General features: G+C 39.4%; 1 long non-coding RNA gene across 1 annotated transcript in view; it reads left to right on the plus strand.

Annotated features, from left to right (window-relative positions):
* Positions 1–23004, plus strand: part of LOC135325139 (uncharacterized) — a 38298-nt gene extending 15294 nt beyond the window's left edge. The window contains exon 3 of the long non-coding RNA XR_010386327.1: positions 22922–23004. This is a non-coding gene — a long non-coding RNA (uncharacterized LOC135325139). The remainder of the gene's footprint in view (positions 1–22921) is intronic.
* The last annotated feature ends 1460 nt before the right edge of the window (positions 23005–24464 follow it).

The following is a 24464-nucleotide window of genomic DNA, read 5'->3' on the forward strand; positions in this document are numbered from 1 at the left end:
ACAGCTGCACTGCTGTGCTTGACAAGTTTGATAGACAAGTCTGTGCACAAAGAGGATGATAGGCTGGCTGTCAGTCTGTCTGCAGTTTCCCCTACAAATCATAGTATTATAATAAAAAAAGAGGTCATGCCTTACTAAACCTCTAAAGAATTAGAGTCCCAGAAAGAATTTTCTTACATCCCCCTTTAATAAGGGGAAAAGCTGTAGCAGGAGTAAAAATTCCCTAGTTTCCTGGGTGCAATATCTCCTATGCATTAGTGCTTGCTGAGGCATTCATGGCATCTAGACAAGTGTTTGCTTTAACGCATAGTTTTGCCACAAAATTTGGTCTTGCATTGTTACAGGGCACTAGAACTGTATGGAAAGGCTTCTAAAGGATGGAGGGAGTGGGAAAGTAATTTGTCATGGGTGCAGAGGTCTCAGTTCTCTTGACCATTTGAGGGACAAGTGTCAGTCTGAAATTCCAGGCTTTCACTGGAAAGTTATTAGTTCTGTTTCCTTGATGAAGGAAAGCTTGAAAATACAGCCCATGTGCCTAGAATTCAAATGCCGCTAAAAAGATCCTCAAATGTACCACCCTTAAATGGGTTCTAGGTCAAGAGTTTTCTGAACATTTGAAGTTGACAATACTGAAGTCACTGCTGGCCACCTTTTTCTGATGCTTCCTATTAATGCTGCAGTGTTTGGGATGTCTGCCTTCACATTAACAGAGTATGGCCTACACTTGAAGGGAGGAATGTAGTGATACCACTCTTAAGTCCGAGGGCACATAAAAGCAGTTTGCCTTTTGAAGATGCTACAAGACCTTGTGTTTTCCTCTCCAAGCACTTAGAAACATGTTGGCTTCTAGACGTGTGCACAAATACTTTACAACAGTTTGAGACGAGGCAAAGGAGTATGCAGTATCTGAACAGAGCTGCAGTGAAAATTTAGGCTGACAGAATGCAATTGCAAAAATGCAATTTAGTCAGAACTCCAGGGATAACCTTGTTTACAGTGCCATAGAGATCTCTGATTGTAAATACTCCAGATCTAGATTTAATACTGCATCTTAAAGACAGTGCTTCCAATAATTCAGCTCACCCTGACATCCTGCTGGGATATTAGTGTAATACTAACTTAGGAGTAAGGATACTACAAATGGAGTCGCCGGGGTTAATGCCCAATATCTGCCTAGAAACAAGTGTTGTGTGGCAGTTATTCCTTACCTCGAAAGGAAGCAAGTGTACAGCATGCATTTTATATAACATACTTGTAATAGTCTTTGGAGGATAAGAGTGTACAGTACAATTTCCTCAGAGGAAATAAGTCTGTGAAACTAAAGCTGGGACTGAAACAAGCCCAGCATCTCTGGGTGTGCCAGGAAAGCTGGTGGGAGATCCACTTCCTGTGTACCCCTGATGTGAACACGGCTCAGCTGCAGGTGCCATATGGTGTCTTCCTTTGCTGAACTTGCAGGAGCATCTTGACCCATTGGGACTCCACAGGGGCCTGGCTGAGGTGGTGTCACGGGCCAAACAGCCTCTTCTCGGGGAACTGGGTTGGGGCTGCGTGCATAATGGTTTCTTTCTGCCACTTCATGCTTTCTACTCATCTTCCTCTGCTCCAGCATGGCTTATCCATGTGCTGCAGTCCCTTTGGGGGTGTCCATGCCCCAGGGTGGGTCCTCCACGGACTGCAGTACCTGCAGAGGTGTACCTCCTCTGGCATGGAGCACCTTCTTCTAAGAGTGTGTCTCCAGCCATATCCTCAACAATGTCCCCTTCCATGTGTCTCCTGTTTCTCCTTACCCCCACAGAGGCTGCCACTTTTTCTTAAATACATCTGAACAGAAGTGCCACATGCTCCTGCCACTGGTTAAAGTTTTAGTTCATGAGGGGGACATTCACACCAGTTTCAGAATTAGCTGGAAGTGACTGTGACTGACATAGGGTGGTTCGTGGCTTTCTCCCACACAGGGCACCCCTGCAGGCCCCAGCTACCAAAACCCTGTCTTTTGTGTCCTATACAGGTGGGTGCAGTCTCTTAAAACTGAAATAAGAAATTAAGAGAATTGCACTTTGGATTTGGTAATAGCATCTCTCTTGAAACAGATTCATCCTCAAAGATGTCAGTGTCCACTAAACATAACAGTTTGAAAAAAGTGTATCCAAAATGAATGTAGATGAGATTGAAAGTGAGGCTATTCAGAAACAAAATGTGTTAAGGATTGGTTCAAGAACTGACGCTCTTTTAAGGTATCTGTCTTCAGTTACCAAAGGCAAGTCCTGTAAAGCTCTGAATTAGCATGAAGAGTGAGATGCCTTATTTCACAGCCAACTTGCTAGACAAAAATTCTTTCTTTACCGTGAAAAGCTACTGATGACAATCCATCCCTGTGACTGTCACCTCAACATAAGACTAAGTAATGAATTATATCTGAAGCTTGTGATAGGCAGCAGCTTCACCTGGTGTGAATGCGGCAGTTGATTTCCCTAACGTTAACACCGCCAGCAGGTTATTATAGTTCCCAGGATCCTCCACAGTCTCTTGTTTTACCTCTAGTATCCTTTCAAGAGCCCTTAATCTATTTTTCTTCATTTGTAGCTTGATGCCATAGCTGTGCTCTCAGAAACCACTGTTTCTGAGACTGTAGTTAAAAAGCTCAGGACAGATAAGGTTCTTGGTAGGAGGTCACCTAACTGTGGAGGGAGCTAATCAATGAAATAAAACTGAATTTAAACTGCATTTGCAATGCCTACCTGCTAGGAAAATGTTTTCCATGTTACCTCGGATAGAATTGTATTAACAGTGAGGTCAGGAATGAAAGGAATGAGCAAGCAAATGAAAATTTGGACATATTTGGCTTAACTGTCCAACAGGAAGACAGAGAGCAAGGTTCAGTGTGAAGAGTTCACAGAATATTCTAATGACTTGAAAATGTATAGGAATTGTGGTGATGACAGCCTTACAAGAAGCAGAAATAAACATAATTGTACTCATTCTAATTGTTAACTAGACTATTGAAATTGTGAAGGAAAATGTGATTTTTTTCCTGAATGCTGATCGTACTCAATAGGAGCAGATTTTTTACTGCTGAGAGACTCTGAAGACATCTGAATCCTAGGAATCATTAACTTTGAGGAACAACTGGTCTGAACAAAATGACAATCATGCTGGTGCATTTGTTCTTCCCATTCTTCGTTCATATGCTTTCTTTTCTGACTCACTTCTGTAAGGGAATAAGATAAGTCAGCTTGGTGTCAGGCTTCTTTCTAACTCCTGGTGGGGCTCTTTTATTGTTTGTGAGTTTCTTTTGAAAAATATTGTGTAGTTATTTACTAGTCTGCATAGACCGTAGGTGTGATTTCAGTAAGATGGGATCTTTTTAATTGCTTGATCTGACTTCTGCGTACTATTTTGAATACAAATAAATGAAAATTCCGTTGAAAGGTGAAAGGGACAGAGTGAAATATAAAAAATGTAGTTGACATTGTGTGACACTTATGAAAGGCCATCTTCGGACCTGTAACATGAACAAGGGTGGGCCTAGGAGGAATATCTATAAGCACCTTTGAGTACAGAATTCTTATGAGATCAGTAGAATGCACCTCTACAGATTAACCACTTGGTGTCATGAAAGCATAGTCCAGTGTTGTGTTGCTCGAATGTGGTGAGGTCAGTCTCCTGCTGATTGTGGCTGTCACTGTGCAGGTTCATTTTTAAGATGGGGCTTCAGCAAAAGGCTGGCTCTTCTCATTTTTTTTATTCTTATTTTTCCTTTCCTCCTTTCCACTCTTTCAGTGTTCATAATTAATTTTCATTTCCCCTCATCTTTATCTTGCTCATTTGCATATTTTGGTTTGCTAAAATGTTGGTAGGACTGCACCCTGTTGGAATGTATTTAGCAGGAGTGGTTTGAAAAGGACACAAGCCTTCTTGGAGAAATCTTCTATGCCCAGAATTTGCCCCCGAGAGTTGCAGCTTGAAAGAATATGCCTTTGAAAGGTGCTTTCAGACCTTAAAATGATTTATACAGGGGAATTTAGAAGTAAATTATGCATCTACTGAAAAATTATCATAACTCCCCCTGTTCTCATTAGGCAAAGGGATGCTATAAACTGAGTTAAGAGCATCAAGGACAGCTAGGTAACAACCTCATGTTCCTTTTAAGGATTTAAATGAGCTTCTTTTTTTTCCTGTGTTAGATTGTTTCTAACCTTTGCACAAGTATTCAGGAAGATACTGAACAGTGGGTCTCCATCCCTTCTTCCTTGTGAACACTTTGCAAAGGCCATAGCAGCAACAGTTGCTAGCTGTGTTCTGGGGAAAACATAGGAATACTTGTTTATGGTGCAGCCACAGTTTCCCTGCCACTATACTGCTTTGACATGTACTGAGCATGAAGAAGAAAGTAAGGAACAGGCTTGATCAGCTGAGTGGAGAACAGAAGGGTGGGTATGTAATATAGAAGTGTGGGGCAGTATACTTATTTCTAGTCAAGAACTTGCTCTGGGAGAAATACAGTGTGCTACATTTTCATATATCTCAAAATAAACTGCAAAGCCATGGTGTCAGGGCATTTTAGAGTATTTAAAATCAGTATCTATCTCCAAGTTTAATAGCTTGAGCTCATCTTTGAAACTATTACAGTGTCTTAGAGGTCCTGGCTTCTCTTTCTGACAGAGTAGAGCTTAATCTGACACCATGTATGTTGATCTGGATACCCAGTTGTTGTCTTCACACTCGGTCACTTGTACTTCAGGTGCTGATTTCTTTTTTTTTTTTTTGGTGCCCATATATATGTCAGAGCATCCATTGTTAATGTTTTGGTCCACTTCAGTTTGCATTTTGTACAAGTTCCCTCTGCAACAAAAACCAAATTTAAGTTGTGACTGCCTGTTCAAGGAAGTATTTCTCAGAAGATATAGTAATGGGTCAAATTTAGATTGGGACTTTCTGAAGTGAATACTTGGGGAAGATACCCTTGAGAGGACATAGGCTCAGAAATGGAAGACAGAGTAGATCACATTAGCTGTAATTTACCATAGCCTGAGATGGCTACTGAATGCTAGTTCTTCCAAGCCATGGGTAGCCCTGTTAGATAAACAATTAAAAATGACAGTAACCCATTTTCAGGTTACTGAATGGAAGCTGTAGTGATCTCTAGAAAGTAAGGTCCTTTTAGGATATTGCTGATATGCATTAGCTGTGGTACTTTTCAGAAAATATAAGAAAAATGTGAGATACACTAGTTAGGAGGTAACTTATAGGACTGTATGTTGGTTTGTATACAGCGTTCCTAGTTATGTAAATAATTAGCTTTTACATCACCTGTTTGCTGTCCCCTGACTAAATGTACTTTTAAGCTTCCTGCCACTTTAGTCCTGTAATTCTTTGAAGTCTGGTGTGAGTATACTTATGACACAAGTATAAGGTTACAGAAGCCCCGTGGCTAACAGGGAAATTCCATATACCACACTTTTTGTGAAGCTTCATATCCATTTCCTTTATGATTCAATTAGTCACCCCAGTCTTTAACATGGTATTCTGGTACCTGGCAGCCTTTCCTCTTCCCTAAATCAAAGTTGGCCTGTGGGCATCTTAAGCATTTGGATGTGAAAATCACTTTTTCATGCTCTGAGGCTATCAGAAATAGTCCAATTTGGATAAAATGTCTAGTCTGTTTGAAATAAAGAAGAGAGAAAAGGAATACATAAAGCTACAGAAGAGTCTTGCACTTACTAAATGCCATTTCCCTGTCTCTGCCCTGTCTCTTTACTCGTCTGCTCTGAATGAGTTTAAATAGACATCAGCATTCGGAAGAGCGCTGCATGTAATAGGGATTGCGATGCTGATTCTAGGCAAGTGGCAACAGGAGCTTCACGGGGTTGTTTAATATTCATTGTATGCACTTCAAAAAAAGACAGAGCATGTTTTTCAAACTTCACTGCACATCTGTGCATCGTTGCATGTGTATTGTAAGCCCTGGTGGCCAGTGAACAAGCTGGGCCAAATCTGCCCTCAGTTACACCAAAGAAAATCTGGAGCAATTGCATCCTTTTACAAATGGAGATACCTTGTTTACACCAGCATGTAAAGGCAGACGGCAGAAGGCAGATCAGGCCCGCTGTTTGTTTCTGGCTGCCGTGCTCGGCTGATGGTCTGTGCTTAATGATATTATAGGCCTGTAGGGGTATTTGTAGAACAGTCTCAATTCAATTTGCTGATTTTAAATAATGCACTGCACTGAGGCTCTGGTTAGGATGAAATAAAGAAAGAGAAGGAATGAGTGCCAGCCATCTCTGATTTTAAAAGGGATATTTATGTGTAACCTTCTGGTCCTTAATCTTCACTGTTCTTCTACACACACCAGCTTCCCCAAGAGCTTCTCTCCTCTTCTGAATCCAAGTGCTACATCATCTTGGATTTTCTTGGCTCTAGTGCTGGGGTTCTAGGTGGAAGTATTGTGTGGTAGTTTGTGTGTGTACTTAGAGTACTTCGGCTTAGAAACAGAAAGATCTTTTCTTGCAGTGTATATTCTGCTAGATTTTCTTACTGAGTGCTAGAACCAAGCCCAGGTCTCATGTTGAAGGACAAGACACTACTTACAGGGGAGATGCATGCCAGGTAGTTTGATAAATTATTATTATTATTTTAATTTATCCTAAGTTATGTGATTCTTTAGTCCTTTCAAATTTGCTCAGTTTTTCACATCCTATTATTACAAGTCTTCCTGTAGCCACAGAAGTTTCAGGGTTAACTTTATGTTGAGCTGTATTCTAAGGAAGCTGAGATGCACAAAAATGTTACCAGGGAAAGTGATTTTTGTTTGTTCCTGTATGTCTGTTGCCAGAAGAAATGATGTTAATGAAGCATGTATGAGCCAAGGTTCTTTATTTCATAGTCCCTGTTATTTAAAGAGACAGAACATTTCTGGAGTGGCTGTAAATAAGGAGAAAACTTTTATGCCAGCTATCCTTGATGACTAGTTCACTGTATAAGTAAAATGTATGATGGTTATAAGAGGTGCTTTGTGAGTATGGCAGAGATGTTTTATTTTTATATACAGCTTTTGGAATTAGAGAAATATATTGAATAAGCTTTATACAGTGCTTGGAAAAAATGGTCTAAGATATTTTTCTAACCTCTGTCACCACAGTTTATAAGAATTGGCGTGTATAATGCTTTGTTCAGAATCGCTGACATTCTGTGATAGTGTATTTGTTCTTTCAATGATGCTGGTAACAAATTTATTCAGTTTATAATGTAAGGTTTTTTCTAGCTGCCAACCTAGCCTGGGATCTGAAATCTGAGCATTTTTTCCTGACTTCATTTGCCCCATCCTTCTTGGTAGTGATACTAATCTTGTTGCAGGTATATAACTCCCTCCTTGGGGCAAAGAGTAAGAAAAAGGCAACTCTGATCATTCAAATGAAAAATATTAAATTTATGAAAATTTATGATGCAAGATGTAATTGCGCAGTACATAATTGCAATCAGTAGATGTAGTTTTGGCCAGGAGTTTGGTGAATTTAGGTACATCATTGATACATTTTTCCACCGGTACTTGTCACCACTAGCATACACTCCTGGCACTTCCATTTGTGGAGCTGGTTCTTCTTCCTTAGAAGAAAGCAGCTGAGTAAACACTCAGTGAGCACTTATTTGACTGTCTATGGTACTGAAAGCAACCCACAAGCTTTTCTTCACAAGCACTGCAGCTGCAACTTCATGTCAGCCCAAATCTGTGGTCCTGTTTCTGCTTCTCTACAGTGATACTGATGTCATTTCTACCCAGTGTATTGCTGTATGTACCTGTGATCCCATCTTGATGTCTCTGATGCTATTACCTTGCAGCAAAAATTGGCTGTTTTTTTTTTATTCACTGATGGATGTGATCCTTTTTGTAGACTACCAGCAGGGGATCTGTTTGGTACTGTAGGCCAAGCAGTGCATAAATTCTGTGTTGCCTGATCAAAACGAATGAACTGTCTCTATCTCAAGTATGATGGCATCACTGAGTGACCTTGAAGCTATCTTTCAAGTTGCAACTGATCTGAGTTATCTTTGCTTCTTTCTCCTCATGCTGCAGCCGTATTTATTTGCTCAGCCAAAAGACCATGCTATCTGCCTAGAAACCCATTTGCTCCATCTCTGTGTAGTGATGATTTTCACCCTCCCTCTCACATTTGGTCTTCTCAACTACCCAGTAACTGCCCATCAACTTTATTCTCATTTGAGTTCAGCTTTAGCTGGCTTTCCAGCAAAGTCTTGATTTGGGTGAAGTATTATGAAACTTGTGAGGATAGCATTTTCCTTTTAAAGAGCTTGCAAAAGGAGGTGTAATCTCTGGTATTGCTGCTGTCTGGTACTGCTTGCCAACTGTACCAGTTGATCCATTTTGAGGGATGATCATGCTAGACAGGGTACTAGACTTTGTTACTTCGTGGAGAAAAGGCTTTAGGGCTAACACTAGCTGACTCAATGGAAAAAAGGACCAGCGGGTTGGAGTCTGGAGGCTGGTTAATACCATACCAGGAAGACAAATATCTCCTTGATCTACGAATCAGCCCTATAGAAAAATATCATTAAAGAAACTAAAATCGAAGTGCAGTAGCCTGAAATTACTCCGAATGAAGAGGAAAAAACAGAAAACAAGCAAACAAAAGCCACAAAAGGTGTAAGAACCAAGAGTGCTCTCTCTCTTGCTTTTTTGGTGTTATGGCGATATGACTCATCCTTGGCTTTCTTTATTCGGCATTCATTAATCACCCCCCAAATAACTCGCTGACTCATCTGAGCTTGGAGCTAAACATCTCAGTTTTCAAAGTAAATTTCATGTTTCGGAAAGCTGCCAGGCTGGCAAAACTGTACAATATCTGGGTTTGGTTTGCTAGATCTTGGGAGTGTTTTGGATTTCCCCACACTGACCCAGAGTTCTGTGTCAAACCTGCCCTAAAGGCAACACCTCTGGGAGCAGGATAAAAGTTCAGTCTCCTTGTTCATCGAGTGTTGTTCCTGTATGTGAAATGGAGCATTTCAGCTGCCAGAGGTACTTCTCAGAGAATGGAACAGCAGATTTGTTTTACTGACGGCTCAGAATTAGCCCTTTAAAGGCAAAAGGTTTTATAGCTTAGCTCCCAAGATATCCCGGCCAAGATCCAGCTAACCTAAACCATAGCATTTCTGTTGTGCAGCCTGCATTTAAGGCACTCTTCTGCTTATGCGTCCTAGAAAACTTTTATCAATACCAGCTCAGACTAACTTGCTCCTGAGTAAGCCTTATGGTCCCTTCAGCAGGCTCCGTGGGGCAGAGTCCCACTAGATGTCACTGTTTATCCAGATTCCATTTCTATCTGCTTTGCTGGGCTGCCTTTAAAGTGCATCAGATTTTGCTGGTGGAATAAAATATTAAAAAGTTCCATATGACAAAAACACTGTTTAATTAAACAATCTTGATTATTTTGTTTAAATTAAAACTATCAGGTGCTGTTTTAATATTGCTAGATTATTTTGTATAAAGAATTGTTCTGTAAAATTAATGTGCTTTCTTTCCCTCCCCCACTCCTTATTATAAAATACATCTTTGTTCATACAGTATTATTTTATTGAGAGAGATGAGTCTGCATTGCAAATACAAGTAATTACGTCCATTCATAATTCAAATAATACCCTTTTTTAGAGAAGGAAACATTGCAAGTCAACTGTCTGTCTTTGTATCACTCTCTCTACTCTGCTCTACCTCAGTCGAAGATTGCTTTTGAGAGCGTCCTAACTTGTACATGCAAATTGTAAACTTCCAGTCAGTCCCCTAAAGATTAGGGAGGTCTTTGTGGGGCAGTGAGATGAGCAGCAGGGACGTTCTCTTGTCAGAAGAGATAGGAAATATTTTCCCACTGATGAAAGGTAGGAATAACTCCCTTTCCAGTCAGTGTAGAAGATATTCCTCACTCCTTTATTACTGTTGGGCTTTGGTGCCTTCCTTCTTTACATGAGGTAATGGATAACTAGAGGCAATCAGTCCAAGGGGTTGGATGAAGAAATACACAGGGAGCAAAGGGCTCCATGCTCAAGAGACTACTTTTCACAGAAGCAAAGTGGAATAAGGGTGTTGCTGAAGGAAATCATGTTAGCAAATTTTTAGCAGTCCATCACACAAAAAATGAAGCTCATTTGTGAGACTGTGAAGGAAGGAGGACAGGGCTGTGGGAGAAAGGAAAAAAAAGTTGCTCCAGGAACTGCAGAGCTAATAAAACCAGGTTTCCAGGGGTTGTCCATGCCTTATGGGGTCTAATAATGTATGAGCTTGAATCCAATCTTTTCTGGAAATTGGAATATTCAGAGATTATTGAGAAACACCAAATTTCTCTTCTGTAGGTTATCTCAGGTGTCTAATAATGTAGAATGCATGCCTGAGCCTCTCCATCTTTAGGGCACTAATGTGGCCTTTCTCCTTTCCCTGGCTGCCTATTTTCAAGCAAGTTCCTTTGAGACCCATGTGTCTTACTTGGTTGAAATTGGCCATAAGGGTCAAAAACTACTAAGGGGAAAGAGACTGGCAGAAACAGACTTGGGTATGGGCACACAGCAAGAGTACATAAAAGCAAGTTTTCATCCCCTGTGGTGGTGGTGGGGAGAGCAACAGAGTAAAAATTCAGTTTCTGTTCCTTAGCTTAAACTCGTGGGAGACACAGGGTCAGTAGTGAGGAAATGAGTCTGAACTGTATCTCCTGCCATACATGAGAGAGCACGTATTTTAACAAAGATAAAAATATTTGGGTGATGGATATTCATTTGAATTGTACTTCTCAGGATGAATGGAAATGGACTGGATTTTATATTCTGGTGGACTGCTCGTCTCTCCTTTTACCTTCCTTCAAGCCTCCTGAATTGACAAGAGCCTGCTAATCTTTCCTGCTAGAGCATTTTAACAGTTCTCACCAGACACGGTCAGCAACTTTCCTATAGTAAAGACAGCTCTGAAAAAGTGCACACTAGTGAGGGAATTAGAAAAATTTGCTTCCATATAACTAAATCCTTGAGCTGTAAGCATGCACTTTTAAAGATTTCATTCTGGCATGTTGAGTTTATTCTAGTCACTTTAGTGAAGTAAAGCATGTGATGCTATTGCCCTGCCTAGTTGTATTCGGTGTTTAGACACTAAGAACTTTTAAACATATTGGAATATTTCAATTTTCTACTTGTTATCAGCAGTTAGCATTTTTGTAAGAATGTTTCCAATATCTGTCTTTCAGTAACATAAATTTGTAAGGTAACATGTGGTTGGGTTATCTGAGGCACCAGAGGAAAATGCCTATTTATACATGCTTCTGTGTGACTGGTGCTGTATTGATATGAGACTGGCAGTATGATTCTCATTTTTTTGACAATACCTAGCTGGTCCAAGCCCAAAATGACCCTCCTTGATCTTCACTGTGTAAAAACAAGTGAAATCTTGGCTTCAGTGAAGTTGCAACAAAATTCTCACCTCAGTGGTCCCAGTATTTCAGCCATGTTACATGAGAAGCTCATTGCTCTAAAGGCATTAAAATTAAGCAGATAAAAGGAGGCAGGAAAGAAAACTTACCTTTTTTTTTTTTTTTTTCCTTCATTCTGGAGATAGAAAACTGAGGTGTGAGAAAGCTATGGAGGAACTTTTTAGTATTTGGCTGATGCAGAGGGGTACCTAGAAGGAATCAAAAATGCCTGTGTTTAATGCCAAGCCAAACTGAACAGGACTCTGAGGAGCTCCTCTCTACTTCCTATATACCTCTAAATATGGTCCTGTGTGAATTGCCTGGTGACATGTCGGTAAATGTAGGCACTGAACCCCTTCCAGCGGCTGTGCCTCGACACAGCCCTGCTCTGTTACCATTGAGCTTTGTGCGCTGAAATATCTTACTCAAGTTAGATACCTTACTCAGGCTAAGGCCTTGTGGCTTTGGTTGTTGCATACTTGAAAAGTTCTGAGCAGCATCTCAGTTCTGCAAAGGCCCTGCAGGGAGGTAACTGCAACTGTTACAAAAACAGTATGCAAATAAAAACCATGGCCTGAAACTACTTTGGGAGAAAGAAAACTCAGCATGACCCAAGCAAACAGAAAAAAATCCCCTTCAGTCTGCCACCTGATGTCCTATGACTAGTCCACCAGTTGAGTCACCAGTGCAAACCAGCCCCCAGGAGCACACTGAACATTCCTGCATTGTGCAGTGCAAAACTGCAAATGGGCACTTTGCCAAAATAGCAACCAAAAACGGAAACACTTATTTAAAATTGGCGATGTGATAGATTACAGCATCAGCAACATATGTTGTGCAGCATATGAATAAATCAAGCCCCATCCATGGCTAATGAAAGGCTTTTCGATATGCTTAACACTGAATTACTTTTGATTAAAAAGCTTACTGGAGAGACAAATGTAAACTACAGCTAGGTGTGCTCACTTTAGAGAGTTATGTGCTGAATCTAATTTGAAATGGATAAGAGCTAACACATTTCATTTCCTGCATACTCAGTGAAGACAATGTTCGCATTTTTAAACAGTAATTTCAAGTGAGTCTTTCAAAGTGCTTGAGTCAGCAACACAGCAAGAGTGTTTAGAAAGATGATCATGCAAATGGAACTTCAAGTGATTTAATATGCTCACCATCGCAGGTAGGTAGCTTGATCTATGGCATACTTAGAATGATGGAACAAGCTGTGTACATCAGTGGAGTATTTCAAGCTGTTAGTATTCTTAGCAAATAATGTTTAATATGCGTTTATCTTTAGTCTGGAAAACTTACTGGGAAGTGTGATAAATAGCAAGATTATGGAAGCGACAAATACATCGGAGTGGATATCTGGATGTGATAGCAGAGACGATAGAGAAAACAAGTAGTATTATTACTATTATCAAGCTCTTTATGCTAAGTTGTGCAAGATCTGCAATTTCTTATGAGCATTACTGCGACTGGACTTTGGCATCCTGAAAGGAATAGCATTACTAGTACCAGTCATAACAGGAAAGAAAGTATATAACTATCTGGGAAAGAGTGCAGCACTGAGTTCAGAATCAAACAGGTGAAGCAAGTACCCGAGTAATATCTAATAAAAAGATAATGGAGGTACTATAAATTGAGTGACTTTGGAGTAAAAGGGTAAAAAGATAATTCCAAATAGAAAAAAGCCTTGAGGTGAAAGAGAGAAATGTTTTGTGTTGATAAAAGTTTAAAAAAAAAAGGCAGTGATTTTCAAAAATATAGGCAATATTGTTTGTAATTGCTTTTATCCAAAGATATCATATTGCATTCAGAACAGTAATAGGCACATAGTCCTGTCCTAGAGTTATCCTTTTAAAAGAAAAGGATGATCTCTGAGGAAGAGATGAGTAAGCAGAGAAAGCAATGAATATGCCTAATCTTTCTCAGCAACACTCACAAGATACTTATTACCCTTTGTAGCAATCAGTATGAACAGAGTTTTTGACAAAAGGAAAAGGAGCCTTCTGGGGAAGAATGTAGTCTTTACAGCTTTGAAAGTATGAATAGGCAGACACTATTTTCTGCACTTTTAGTAGCACTTAAAGTTATTTTGCAACATAATGATGTCACAATCTAAGTTTTAGAATGCAGAAATATCTTTTTTGGACATAATTTGTATTCTTATTTTTCTCTTCTGACCAAACTTTGGCCACAATTTCTGTGATGGCAGCAGTCTGCTATCTGGTTGGATATTCGGCCCATAGAAGAAAAAGGAGCCACAAGGCCTCTGGACTACAGTAAGGGCAGGGCTGCAGCTGGTTGGGCACAGGTCTTTGCTGAACTAAGTTGGAATAATATCTGAACATCTCCAAATCATTTTTTGTAAAATTTCTGCTTCAAAGTAATAAATATTTTTGTTAATATTTGTTTTTTTGACCCAATCTGCCTGCAGTCAATTACCAAAAAAAAAAAAAAAAAAGTTTCCAGCAGAATAGAAATCCAGAGTCACGGAGAAGTCTACATTGAAAGAGAGCCTTGGATAGCATCCGTTCTAACATCCTGTTGAAATCAGGGTCTTAGATTAAATTATCCAGGGCCCTGTCAAGCTGAGTCTTTGATATTTCCAGCAAGGGAGAATCCACCACTTCCAGGATTTATTTGTCCTTACAGTGAAGTATTTTTTTCCCTATATCCAGATGGAATTTTCTTTGAATCAGCTTGTACCTGTTGCCTGCTCTCCTGTCACCGTGCATCCTTGTTTAGAGAGTACCTTCATCTCTTCTGTAACTACTGTTTAGGTATTGAGGGACCGTGAATAAACCTCCCCTGAGCCCTCTCTTCTGTAGGCTGAACGGACCCAGTTCCTCCCACCTTTCTTCATGTGTCAAGTTCTTCAGCCCTCTGATCACCTTGGTGGCCCTGCACTGGAACCTCTCCAGTTTTTCAGTGTCTAGCTTCAACTAGGTGGACAAAAACAGGATGCAGTACTCCAGGTGTGGCCAGACAAGTGCCCAGAGGAATAATTTCATCTCCAGGAAAAATCTGATTCCTTGGGCTGCTGGCTGTCCTCTGGCTGATGCAGGCCGGGAAACTGTTGGCCCCCTTTGCTGCCAGGGCTTGCTGCTGGCACCTGCTCAGCTTGCTGTCCCACAAAGACCTTTCCAGCAGAGCTGCTCCCCAGGCCAGGCAGTTAGGTCTGTCTCAGGGATCATCTGTTTGTCCAATCTGCTGACTCCTTTTACTAGAAATATCTTGCCTGTTTCCCTCCACCCACCCTTTACTCTCTCTGTGTATATTTATGATATGCTTTACTAGCCACTTCTCTTTGCAAAGGTCAGAGTTAGAATATATGTCTCCTTAATTTCCACTGTCTGGGTAGATATCATATGAAAAAATTCTGAAACATGACTTAAGCAGTTAAATTTTTCTAGTCCAAGCAAAGGGAAAATATAGTGCCCTTGTTAAAGGTTCAAAAAAGGATAGGCATGTCATGTCATGATACAGTAAGCTTCCTATCAAAGAAAAGATACCCCGAACCCAAATTGTGCTTGAGTCTGGCCATTAACGAGGAATCAGCCTGAAAATTTAACCAGCCCATCTGTAAAGAAGGGATGACAGGCTGTTCTTTTTCTGTTCAGTGATTTGTTTAATTACTGATGGATATGTGCGTTTTATCAACCACTTACCTAACTACTATGATTTTTTTTACATTTTTTTTTAACTACAGAAGAGGGAAGTTAAGTATGAAAGAGGTACAATGGAGGGATGTCTTTTCCAGCCAGCTCTCTAGTCCAAGCATCAGTCTGTGTATTGATTCCCTTTTACCTTATCCAATTCAAATATCCCAACTCTCCATGCCAAAACCAATTACATGATATCTCTTCCTCAGCCAGACCAATTGTACTGCTGAACCAAATACTACCAAACCATTATCTAGAACAATGTTTTCCCCCCAACTTTTAGAAACTGTTAACAATTTACTTGCATTAAGGATAGTACCCTTGTGTTTTAATTGGGCACTGTTTCTAGTGTTCAGATAGACTACCCAGCCCAGTAAGACAATTGTCTTTTTCGTTATTCATTACTGTTGGTAAATGGAAAAATGTACGTTCTTTTTAAAACAGTGTTGAACCCTACTTAGGTTAAACAATGAAATTGTTTTAAACCCCCAAATCAATCATGAACATATTGTTATTAATCTTCTAAAAAGTCTTAGATTAATGAATATATGTACACTTTAAACTGTCCTCTACGTCTTATGCAGCCCAAATGAAAGCACCTTATTATCAGGACAAAGAAAACCGAAGGGGTAGACACCATTCATCTGTAGTCCGTGTTCAAAAAACTCTGTGAGTTTGAACTCCATGCCTAATAGAAATCCAAGGCAAAAATTAACATTTAGAAAGGAATAAAGAATTCAATAGATATTGTATGTCCGAACACATTTTAATAATCTAAACTATCTGAAAGCAAACGTTCTGGAAGAAATGGCTTGAGTTTATGACAAATGCTAAGGTTAATCAGAGCAACCTCTGGTCTACACTCAGCTATAAACACCGAGATAGTTGGGAAGTGTTTAAGGAAGAAGTCAAGATAATATGTCTCTGGGGACCCGGAAAAATAAGCAGTTGGATTTAGCTGAACGTTTTTCAGAGAGGGCAATGTACTGCGGCTTTCAGGTATTACCCCATGCCAGTGCTTCGGTTTTGCACTCCTCGGAGCCTTGGTTTGACCACGTGAGCCCCCTGCATGGAACGCATCTCTCGCCGGTTGTTTCTTCTTCTTCTGCAGTTACTGCCTGCTCAGCTCATCGCTTGCATAGCAGCAGCCGGTGCTGTCCCTCATATATGCCCTCATTGGAAATCTTCTCACACAAAGTTATGCCGGGGTAGCACCCCCTCTTGGCATCTGTGCTACAGCTCTGCTTCTGAGGCTTAACAACCTAGGAGAGGTGCAAAAAAGAGACTCTGGGAGACAGGGAGTGTGGGGCCTTGTATGTGAACGGAGTCAAGTCTGACACAGGAGAAAGAGCTGAGATATAGATAATAGCCTAGTTACTATAGTGACACAGGGGAGTATAGATTGAATCTGACAGGATCCTTTTCAGGACTTGTTTAACATAATATGTATCTTTTCTAAAATAACAATATAATTTACAATAGTAGAAAAAGGGAAATGTGTAAATGGTGTGTATTGCTTTTTGATATATGCATATTTGGAACACAAAACTGTGATAGGAAAAAACTCTGCAAAATATCAAGCCTAATAACACAAAAAACTGTGTAAATAGGTATATATGGGTTGTTATATCAGCAAGATAGTGATTCACTAACACTAATGCGTTCACATAAGCTCTTTGGTTACCTGGCAATACATGGAATGTAGTCTGATCAGGAAGAATAGTCCTGTTTTTAAAATCATCTCCCAGTTTCTGTTGTCTTTGTAAACACCTACTGTTAGCCTCCTCTGTGATGCAGCTCCCACAGACTGCATAAAGAACTGCATTATCAATTAATTTGCTTACCTTCATTTCCCAACAGTATGTTGGTGTCATGCTATGCATTAAAATATCTGTCTTCATAAATTTTCCAGTAGGAATTAGAAACCGAATCTTACTTTTGGAAGCCTAACTGAGAACCAGTAATATAGACATATAATGTTTTCACTACTGCAAAGGGAAAGCTCCCTGGTAATTTTTTTTTTTCTAAGAGGCTTTAAAATGTCTTTTTTTTTTTTCCTTAGGCCTTCAGTGTACTCTAATGCAATGCACATATTGATATTATTAATTTAATTCTTTCTTATTCCCAGGATAGTATTTCAGGAAGAGTTAACTGCTTGTTATCCTATAACATCTTCTTCCCTTACCCTTCCCATACCCTTCATAAAATGATTGCACGTTTTAACATCTCCTCATCATGATGCTGTTTAATTCTGTATTCTCCTTTTTAAAAAGATACACTTCCCACAAGTCTGAACCTTCACTTTAGAAAACAGTTGTCATTACCCAAATAACCGCTGTAGCGTGTGGAGCATTAAGGCAGGCATTAAACTTTGATGCGTCTAAATGGTTAAAATTGCAAAGAGGAAGAGCTGGGAGGAGGTGGTGTAATGCTAATGCATAATAGCTACAGGTGACCCAATGTGGCTGGGGAGTGCTGTGGCTTCCAGTACAGGGTTTTGTCTCAAAAAATTGTCCTGCCTGTGAACGTCTCTTATCCCTTACTTAGGGGAGTGACTTCTCCAAAGTGAAAGCTGCGTACTAACTCTAGTTATTTAATCTTTAGCTGACTTGCTGATACTGTCAACACGAGGGCCAGTTTGAGCCATCTGTAATGGTAATTTTCTTGTGGACAACTTTGCTGTAGGATCTGAACTGCGATGGCCCACTCATTTCACACAGATTACCCAACAGCCTTCAGATGGTAGCAATGTTGGTTGTTACTGACCTGGGCCAGATTCAAACTGGCAGTGAAAGCATGAAAGGCTCCATATGTCAGCATCTCCCCTGAGCCATTATGTGACATATGGTTTCATTCTTAGTCAAATGATGCCAGGCTGATCTGAAATTATGTATGCAAAGGTTAAAAGCCTATTTTGCCATACCTCATGGGAGCTTTTTACTGATATTTATATCATAAGGGAGAAATCCATAAAGTGGAAACTATAAATCCCCTCATTTACTTGGTATACGTATCCAGTTTAAATCATATGATCAGTGGTATCCTAAAACAATTGAAGAAGGTTTCAGACCTTAGGATTTTTCCTTCTTTTTCTCTCTTTCTCTCTTTCTTTCTCTCTCTTTCTTTCTTTCTTTTTCTTTTTTATGGAAGGTGAGAGAAAAGAGGGTTGCTTGCCTATTTTTTCTGCTTGTATCCAGCTACATTGTTTATGAAAAATATGAATTTCCATCCACAGTTACTTACTATATCTCCTTCCCAGAGTTCTTTTATATCCCGGCCAACAGTACTCCTAAATCTGCCCTTCCTGCTTTTAGCTTACAGGTGCATCTAAACTCCTGTTCTCATATATTCTATACTACTCTTCAAAATATCTTCAGGAAAGTTTTTGAGAAAAATTTTGGAGGTGATTGAAATAAGCTATCTACAATTGAAGATCATATTGAAATTGTAATTTCTTCCTGGCTATGGATAAAAATTAAAATATTCAATTTTTCTTTCCCATTTGAATGAGCACTGCTATCTAAACAACAACACGGAGATTAACTTGACCTAATTTACATTTCATCCAGTCCACCAGGAAAAGCATCAGCAAACTACATTCCACCTCCCTGCCAATTTTTATAAAAGCTACTAAAATGAAACTTTAAGCAAGCGAATGCTTAGAATAGCGAGGTGACCTAATAGCTAGGACAAGGGCCTAGCACTTGACTGCCACTCTTGAGAAGCAGTGAATGAGGGAATGGGCCAAGTTCCTTGTCCACTGCTACTGGAGCTGCCAAGAAGTTGCGGCTGAAAGGATAAAGAAGACCAGGAGGAGCCCAGGATTTGGGCTCACAAAATTCTCATCACAAATACCTCTTGCAAGAGTTTTGTGAACACCAGAGAAGTTAACACTGTGCTCCTTAGCCATACTAGTTCCTACGTGAAAAATTTATGCCATAAGTATTTATTTTAAGTTGGAAATATGGCGTGACACCTGGAGCAGAAAAAAATTTTGTCCTGTTGACTTCACCGAGAATTTTGTCAGAAGTGTTCTTATTCTCCTCATATGTACTTCTTCTTAGTATGCAATGTAAATAAGTGGAGATATTAAAATGGGCATAGGAATCATGTCATTGCTCTCAGACATGAGTCCACTACTGTTGCATTGAAGAAATGCTACTTCTGGTTTCCCTGAACTTTTGTTGTAAATATGTCCACAGAATAAGAAAATATGCTTGTTAAGGCAGGGAAATTATAGGTGAGAGTATGCCCCAAGAGGAGGCAGAAAATGATTGAAGTTTCAAGAGAAAGCCATAAGAGAAAAGGTCTTTTACAAACCACAGAGAAGCCTGCAGCATACTCTGTGGGATCTGGAGGAAGAGATAAAACTAAAGAATAAAAAAGTGTGCAATGGTAGAATGATGTAATTTAACAGGAAAAAGAGGAAGTGATTGTGAAGAAAGAAAATATACACCAGATACTTGCTGGAAATAAAGGGGATGACAGACTAGGAACAGTGACAGTCAGTGACAGAATCACTTTCTAAGTCAGTTCATCAACAATATAAATAAAAAAGGTGACTGCAAATAAGGAAGACTAGCATCTATTTTAGTAATTCATACTGACATTCCATAGGTCATTTTTTGTAAACATCTTATAAAATATTACCAAGCAAAAGAAATCTGAATCAGGAATTTTAGACCAGTGAGGATGTCTGCACTGATCAGAATGGCTGACCTTGGGAATGATCTGAGGATGAAATATGTTAAGCAAGCATATTTAATGTAATATATATTTAATGTAATATGTATTTAATATAGTACATCATATAAAATATACATTATGTAAATATATATAATTTATTTTATATTTTATCCTACATTCAGTGTACTTTGCTTTGCTTTGTTTCTGTGCTTTGTTAGTCTTCCTGTTTGCTTTTCTACATCATACTAGCAGGTATAATTTTTGCTGGTGTATTTTTTAGAATAGATCCATCTGCAAAAGCACCTGCTCAATGTGTTTGTGTGGCTCTCCTTAGCAGAGACATGAAAGAGCTGTCACGAGCAGGGCAGAGGTCAGTGCTAATTAACAGAAGGACTTGGAAGAGGAATAGTGTGATCCTGAGGTCAAGCCTGGGATGTCTGGGCAGAAAAGAGCTAGTGACACAAAAGGTGTTTTGGTGTGGGAGCTTGTAAAGCTGTGGAGGAAGAGGCTGCAATAATAAAGGCAAGAGAAGATGAAGCAGATGTGTGAGGTTTTCTGTAGTGATGCTCTTTAGGCCATGATGCTCCCAGCTTGCCGGTTGTCGGGCAGTAAGTGGGGAGAGAGGGCAGACAGCCCAAGTATGAAGTTCAAGGCTGAAGACTGGATCAAGTTTAATTTCAAGTGTGAATCAGCACATTTTGACTCCAAGGAGTTTAGAAGGCCTGAAGGTATACTTCTGGGGAGGGAATGGAGGAAAAAGCATAGATTTATCTGTTCATGGGGGCAGAGAGTGGAGAGAATTCACTCATTGCATCACCCTGGTATCCTCTGAACAGTAATGACTGTTAAGGATCATTATTATACAAATTGTTTGTACTGTCCCAAGACTGTGAAATCAAACCTCCTGACTTTTAAGTGTTCTTTTAAAAGGTTTTATCAAAAGGCATCTGCTTTTCTTGGGGAAAATTATCCATTTATATTCAAATTGTAAGACATAACTAAAGGGAGAAAGCTAAGTATCACATATATCTCTGCAGAGTGCAAACCAAGATCTGTTATAAAACTCACTCCAAAAGTGGATATGGAGTTTAACAATGTGACTCAGATTTTAAGCAGGTGGTTATTCTAGTGAATCTGCTCTGATTTTTGCTCCGTGATACTCCAGGTCTATAAATCTCTACCCCTTTCTTGTGTTTTACTCCTTGGAGAGGCTCACTTTAAAAGCTACACATTGATCTAAATTTTGACATAATTATGAACAGAACATGAAGTGTATGCATTTTAAAGCCTTTTAACTTGGTATAGTTAAAATCAAAGCTTGGATAATAAATGCTTATTTTATGCAGGTTAACTGAAGTCTTTTTTATTTGTACATCTATTTCCAATAGGTGGCAGTCTAACAATTTCTGTAAATGCTATGCTGTTATTTGAGTCTGAACTCTTGCAAAAGCAGAAGAGTCTGGGCAAATAATGAAAAATTGATTTATAATTCTTTTATTTTAGACATCACACCAAAATTATATGTGTTTATGAATTATATGTTGAAGGCTGTATTCTGGGGAAATAACAGGGGAGGAGAAGAAAGAAATTTGCGGAATTGTTGTTTATAAAATGTTGCAAAATGCATCACAGTAATTTCATTTAATATTCTCTAGTCATCTCCTGAGACTACTACAATTCTCACCCAGGCAGGCTGGAGTGCCTACCACGTGGACACTGCTCACCAACATGGAATGCTCGCATGTTTTATTTGATAGAGGAGAGGTTTTTCTGGCCTTCAGAAAAGCTGCTGCTAGTAAGAGAGAAAGTGAAAGAATGGAGCGGAAAGACCAGACTATGGGAGGAGGAAAGAAGGAACTATGCAGCTGTATTTGCCTAAATTCGCAGTAAGGGTAAGGGATTCTGAGCAGATCAGCGTGCTTACGCCTGAAGCCGAGGTGGTTCCAACACCCTGTCATTCTGTGCTTGATGAATGGAGGCCCGGGTGAAATCCTGGCACCGCTGAACACAGTCGCAAAACTCCATTAACTTGAATGGGGCTGCGATTTCACCTCATGACACTTATGCCTTCATTCATCTGTGGCTATCACTTGTACTATGAAGAGTAGCCAAGTTGTGGGAAATACCAGAACTTGTTCTGAATGCTCTTTAAATCTAGTTTAGCAATAAAATTTTGTATGTGCTTCACTTAAGTGAGGCTAATTTAATGACTCAGTGAGGTTAGCCTGTGTACCAAGGTAAAGAAGGGCATACATTTTTCAAGACTAGGGCATCTCGTTCCGAAAGAGCTTCGTCTGCCAGCCAGTGGCATTATGGCTAAGACCTTGTTGTGCTCCTGGTATTACATGTGTTTCCCATGGAGCTTTGGTTTTATTCAGGGTAGTTGATCTTGTGTAGTGAAACTTTGGTAAAGTGAAAAAATAAAGCCATAGTGATTTCTTAGTTTGTGGGTGCTATTTTAGACATTCAGCTTGTCATTCTGAGTAACAGTTCAGCCTTCCCTCTCCCAAAAAGAAAAAAATTTGAAAGTAAAATCTGTTTCTGAGCTAACATACAGAATATTATCCAAACTGCTAGTTCCATTTCCTAAGGGATATTTTGGCATGATTAATGGATGTGGCAATCAAAATTCCTGAAGGGTAGAAATGTTTTTAGCGAAACTTGTAATCTGGCAAGCCAAAACCAAAAGTAATATTAATTAGCAAGTTTTGGCGTTGTGTAGATGTAGTTTCATTTTTATAGTAAAGGGCAAGGGATTTGCCTTCACTGCAGGTGTGCTTAGATCACAGAGAGCTTTACCCTTTACTACATGTATTATTTTTAATTTTGTACGGATGAGTGAGCCTCGGTATGTGAAAACAATACATTCCTTCACTGTGAAGAGCTGTTTATAGACACATAATAGGGAACTTTCTGGAACATTTACCACATTGTAGAAAGTCTAACCTTTTGACAGCTGCTCAGATTGCTCCTTTGCCATGCCCTTCAAATCATCCGTTTGGTCAAAGCACCTCACTGTCTCTTTTGAGTTGTCTATATTTGTGCTGATCAGTCTGTCACACCAAGTTAAACAACCCTACAGCTGGACTGTGCAATATACTTTATTTTTAGGTCTCTGGAAAAGATGTGTGTCCTGTGTGAGAACTGTGGAAAAAAAAGGCATCATTATCGAGGAATCCTAATTGTAAATTGAACCACATAATTTCCTCCATCCCCAAATTAGCAGTATAAGGTAAGACAGATTGGATTTCAAAAGTTGTGGCACTCTTCCCTCTATTCCAGTTTACTTGTCCTTGATTCATCTGTAGGGAAAACAAACATGTTAAAAGGCAGCATAAAGCAGATAACTTCCATGTACATCTCTCAGCCTTACGAAGGTTTGAAGAGCCTAACTATTTTTCATGTTAAATTCTTGCTCATCTCCTAGTTTCGGATAACAAAGCAATGTGATCATATTTGTCAGGCAGGTGGGTGTTTTTCTTACTATGTCTTCCTGGTGAAGGGTTCAAATTTTTACTCCTCCTTCTCCACAGGTGTTCATCCCTCTTGCTCATTCTCCATCCTAAAAAACCTAAAAATTGCCTCCTTGGCTCATTTACTTGTTTTAATAAATCTGAAGAGCAGTTGATTGGGCTGGATACACCAACATCGACTTTTCTTTAGTGCTGACTAAGATGGTTTGCATAGGCTGTCTCTCTGCAACAGCTTCAGCTGGGGCTTTAGGTCTCTGACAGATGAGTTATGGCAGATTTAGCTGCAGGAGTTCAGGATGTTACTACCAGCTACCCATTTCTGCTTATCAGCTACAGGTTACCACTTTTCTTGGCAAGGATAACAGAATAGAAATTGCAGTTGTACCTGAATTGTCCCAGCTCAAGGACAATTGATCTTAGTGCAAAACCTTCATTCTTGGCTTAAGCTAGTTCAGCGGATTGTGCTTGGGAGCTCCTATGGACTGGGAATGTGGGAAACAGAGTCAGACAGCCAGGACAGACAATGGTGTAGTACTAGATCTGCCAACACATCTCTGCAGGAGCCCTAAGAAACACCAAAAATGAAACTTCTGCCTTGTGTTGCACCAGTAGATCAGTTTTCAAGTCATACAGCAGAAGCTGTTCAGAAGAGACGAGAAAATGAATTTACTACTTAGTTTTTCATTAAAAAAAAAAAAAGAAGACCAGATCTGTCCAGGAATTCTGACTCTCTTCCTCTCTCTCGTTATTGCTTTGAGCTGATCAAAAAATGTTTATATTTAGCTCCTATCTTGGACATGAATGAAATTGTGAACTCATAAGTAGGGAAAATCCTAGCTCTGTTCTGCGTAATTGATAAAATATTTTGTATATACACATATATGCTGTATTACATATCTATGCTGTATATTACATTTTATATATTCAATGTGCTAATAACTTTAAAAATAATTTTTGTTTGTTTTTCTTGGTAATCTACTTCATTCAGATTTATTTGTATTTTGTATTACAGTCTTTGCCTGTAAAAATTTAATTTTCAACAAGAAGCATATCTTGCATTTCCTGCATTGATTGTTTCTGTGCTATAGAAAGAAGGTTTTTTTCTAAAGATTTTTTTAAAATATATAATTCTCACAAATACAATTTCATATGAAATTTTAAGATCCTTAGGACTTTCTCAA

The sequence above is a fragment of the Dromaius novaehollandiae genome, chromosome Z (genome assembly GCF_036370855.1).
Source record: "Dromaius novaehollandiae isolate bDroNov1 chromosome Z, bDroNov1.hap1, whole genome shotgun sequence".
Classification (NCBI taxonomy): Eukaryota; Metazoa; Chordata; class Aves; order Casuariiformes; family Dromaiidae; genus Dromaius; species Dromaius novaehollandiae.